Below are 4,606 nucleotides of genomic sequence, written 5' to 3' on the forward strand. Positions count from 1 at the left end.
TACATCCAAACCAAACCAAAAGTCTTATTTTAAAGACTGCAAAACACCTCCTCCATGTCCAAATAGAAAACAAATACTACAATTTAACCCATAAGCTTTGACATCTTAAAAATAAACCTTTTCCCTGACACTGATTATATTCCAATACCTACTGGATAAGAAGGTTGTGTCACTGGTTGTTTAAAACAGTTAACTCCAGTGCTGATCAGAAGTCCTTAGTTAGACAGCCCTGACTTCTTGAGCAGGAACAATATCCTACATGACCACTCAGTCATGAAAATTACTAAATTTCCTTCCTTATAGGAATACTAGAATCTCCTATACAGCTTTTGCCTCCTAACTCATTTCCTTGGGGTCTCTATCTGACCACAACAAAAGCTCCAATACAGAGCTGAATTCATTGCTGCCGTACTAAGGCCCTATCCAGTGACTGTACAGACATTAAACCATAAAGGTTGTTTCATCAAGTGACAAACAAGCCAGTCACACAGCACTATGCATTTTTTTAAGTACATCATCATGTATTATTGTTCAAATTCAAGCCCAGATTAACAGAACAAGCTATCAAAACCAAATCCTCCTCTAAATACCTGAGCACCACCTACACACCAATATACAAGTCATTAGAAAAAATATTTCACTACTAGAAACACTGAAAATAAGGATTAGAAAAGCAGTAAGTCACACAAGGATGCGTCAGAGAAATATTTCTGTTCCAGTATCTCAAATAAAAAGGAAGCACGAGAAAGTTATCTCCTCCTTGAATGATCAGAAAGAATAAGACAATGTATAAAAGAGTTTAGAAAAACCTTAACTAGATTTTCGCATTAGATAGCAACTCGTCATCACATGCAAGCAGACAATATTGAGAAAGGGGCACAGAATCAAATTCCACAGGCAGCATCCAGACATCATATCTGCTTCCAACAGGTACAAAAGTAATCTCTTATTTTCTTCTGGGTTTTCCAACAATCATGTATTTATCTCACCAGTCCCAATAAACAGAACTAACTGCATGGATATGCACAGTGATTCCAATTCTCTCCTCTACCTTTTTCTGACAACCACTACTAGCTGCTGCTGCTTTTTAATTTCACCCTAAAAAAACCAAGTTAATCTTCTCACTGTATGCAAAGCCACCTGCTTTAAAAAAAACAATAAACAAACAAACAAAAAAACCAAACCAAGCAAAGTAATCTTCTTTTTCCCTCAATTCTGAAACGTGAGGCAGATTGGGAATGGTCTATAAAAAATATTATGGCAAGTCTTTTCTTGTGTATGCTGAGATTACAAAAGGTATGGAGAGTACCCACAGCATAGAACATGCAGTTATATGACAGAAACTTGAAGAAATAACACCTATTTTAAAACATACTTCAAGTCTAATTTAAGGTCTCAACGTGGAAAAAAAAAAAATCCAACATTAAGATGGCGTATGTTATCCTATGTGCTGTCTACACATAATGTGACAGCTTCTATTTACACAACTGCTGGTTTTTGCAGAAGAATCTTGTTCATTCAGTGTATGTCAGACCTGCCATGAAACTGATGCAGTTAAGTATCACTTATTCAATTAGTGATCTCTGCTGTTTATTGCCCAGTATCTGCATTATAAAGACAGTAACAATCTACCACATCCAGAATATCCCAAGCATCATGAACATTAAAGAAGTCAACCTGTACCTCCTGTAAAGAATGTATCTCAATAAAGATAAACAAAAGGGAACAACAAAAATAAAACCAGATTTACTGAATTCTGCTGAAGCCTGCTGACCTCAATGCTGAGTATTCAAAGCTCCCAGTGACTTCTCTTCAATTGCTTCGGCACACCAGAGTCCAGATTTCTAAACTGCCACACAGAAAATGGAAAAACTCACTATGAATAACAAGGAACCAAGGCAGGTTCTCCACTTCAGCAATCACCAACCTAACCAGAGAGGCCCATCTCTTTCTCCCCGAATATTTTTTTTCTAAAATTTTGAAGAATAGCTACATCCTATTAGGTAACACGAGTCAGAATAACTCCATGAACTGAGTCCCTCTCGTGTATGTCTTCTCTGCCTCGTCTTTAGAATTTAGTTATTTCTTCTGGCACTGGTAAGGTTTTTGGTTTTTTTTAAGGGAGAAAAAAGAAGGGATGAACAAAAAAGCCTATTCAGTCATGATACGCCACTACCTTCTCACAGCTACATTTACATGTCAGCAGTAGAGTCTGCACCCCAAACCTTTACACACAGCTATGCTGACTTTAGCATCTCTTCTCAGACAACATATAATTACACTGGCAGAAGTCCGTTAATCCAGGAGGGAATTGATCTGTAAAACTGTATAATTAGCTTCGACAGAACAGGGACATCGATACAGGAACGTCAAATGAGAAAGGGTTGCGAACTCCAACATTCGCTCTGTAGCTTCCCTGTTTTAGGAGGAGAAAGCTCCTTCGCCCTAGCAACACTGGGGTCACAAACACACAGCATAAATCCAAATTCAGCCAGACTCCTCCTTACTTCCAGAAGCCACTGCCTGCCTGGCAGTTGCCAGCACAGGACCTGCAGCTGCTGCAGGAGTGGCCTCTTCAGAGCATTCCCCTTAGGGATTACTCTGCTGCCAGTCTTCTGCTGGAAAAGCAACAGCCATTTATCCTGCCTACCTTTTGGCTGTAAACCATCAAAAGATAATTTAATGAAAAAAGACATTACTACCTGATAAATATATATCTGAAGTCAGGCTCTTCCTTTTCAAAATTGCAAAAATGTCGATATAGCAAAGATTACTTACATGCTTTACTGAAAGGAAATACCATACAAAAAACACAGGTGTTTAGCAGCTTCTTCAGAATAACGAAAGTTTTGTAGCAGTGATTAGTTTGTCTTTTTAGAAGATCAATCAGTATTGGCTTTTTTGAATTTCTTATGAAAGAAAAAATTAATTGAGATCATTTAGAAAGCCAGCCAACAAGTGAAATAAACCTTTAACTGTATTGAAACATAACAAATACTAAGGATCAGCTCAAATAATAATTTTTAATATTCATAAACTAGGATTGATTGTGAAAGCTGCGTACTATAAAGACACTTTCAGGACTCTCATATCTCAAAACCTACGAAGCATAACAAGCAAATAAAAGAAAGCAACAGCAACTAAGCACATGGGTTTGTAACAGCAACAACAACAAACCAGTAGCATCAGCATCAAATTGTTTGATACCAACAAAGATTTTGGCCAGGGCTGAAGGTGATAAGGTAACAGAGCTTCTTGAAAAAAAATCAATATCTGAAACCAAAGAGGATCATTGAATTACAAAAACTGACCCTTTTTTTTGCCACTCAATTTTTAATGAGCAAAATGTTCATTGCACAAGTTAGAAATGCTGCCAATGCCTTTTAAGTGGGGTTTGCTGGTGATTAATGGTATATTCCTCTAAAATCAAGATAAGAAACAACACAATGAAAAATCATTGGTCCAAAAGGAATAACAAGAACCAAGCTGTTCATCAAATACCCTTCTTTGAAGTCCTATAGGTTAAACATTTGGGAAAAAAAAAACCACCAAAAAACAAACCAAAAAACCAATGCACGAACCCACTCAAGAAACCAAAAAGCAAATCAAGTAATTTTAAGAGTATACCAGGAGAATTTAAGAGTGTGTTTATATACTACCAAATCCAGTTTCTTGTCCTACATCTTTAAGAAGTTACAAGAAAAGACCGTAATTCAAGATCTTTGCTTATATTTCCTAATTAACATACATGCTTTGGCAGCTTTGTAAATTGGCTTCACTTCAGCAAAATATTAACCATATGCCTGGAACCAAGAACATTTTATACCTTCTTGAAGTCAACTGGAATTAGAAACATGCATATACGTTAAAAATGAAACATATGCTCTAGTGATATGCCCAAACTGAGTCTTGGTGCTAAAAGGTCTTAAATAATTCATGTTTGAAACCATTTTGAAATTCTTTGGTGAAAGGCAATATGTCAAGAAAAATACTGGCTTTATCCTAATTTCAGCCACTAAGACTTCGGAATATACACATATTTTTTAAACTAGAGGATAGAACAAACACCTTATCACTTGCCCCTGTTCTGCAAAAGGGTAACCTCACACATTTGACCATAATACCAAGGCCTAATACTGAAATAAACAAATTCTCTTCACGCTCTCAGCTGTTGGATAAACGACATATTTCCTCATTCTGCAGAGGAGATGCAAAAACTAATGAGCTCACCAGGCACATCACTCATTTGATAAGCTTAAGACACTTGCACATGTATCAGCTGTTTTGTATTTATTTTTTATCTTGATAGAAACATACATAAACACACGCATATTTATATTTTTACATACATATTTTATATATACACACATATCTTGCTCTGGTGACTCCTGCCAGCGAACAGGAATTCAGAGAGCCATGCTTCCCCGGAGACCATTTGCCTGGCACTTGAGGGAGCACCTCCAGCCGGGTCAGGAACAAGCTGCACAGTTACGGGGTTGTATTTTTCACCACGCCGGTGACCCGCTACAGCCGCTGCATACAGATCTTGTGATATTAAAGATGGATCCTGCTCGCCCCGTAGCAGCCGCCACGGCCCCCCCACCTG

This window comes from Egretta garzetta, unplaced genomic scaffold (genome assembly GCF_000687185.1).
Source record: "Egretta garzetta isolate BGI_Z169 unplaced genomic scaffold, ASM68718v1 scaffold297, whole genome shotgun sequence".
Lineage (NCBI taxonomy): Eukaryota > Metazoa > Chordata > Aves > Pelecaniformes > Ardeidae > Egretta > Egretta garzetta.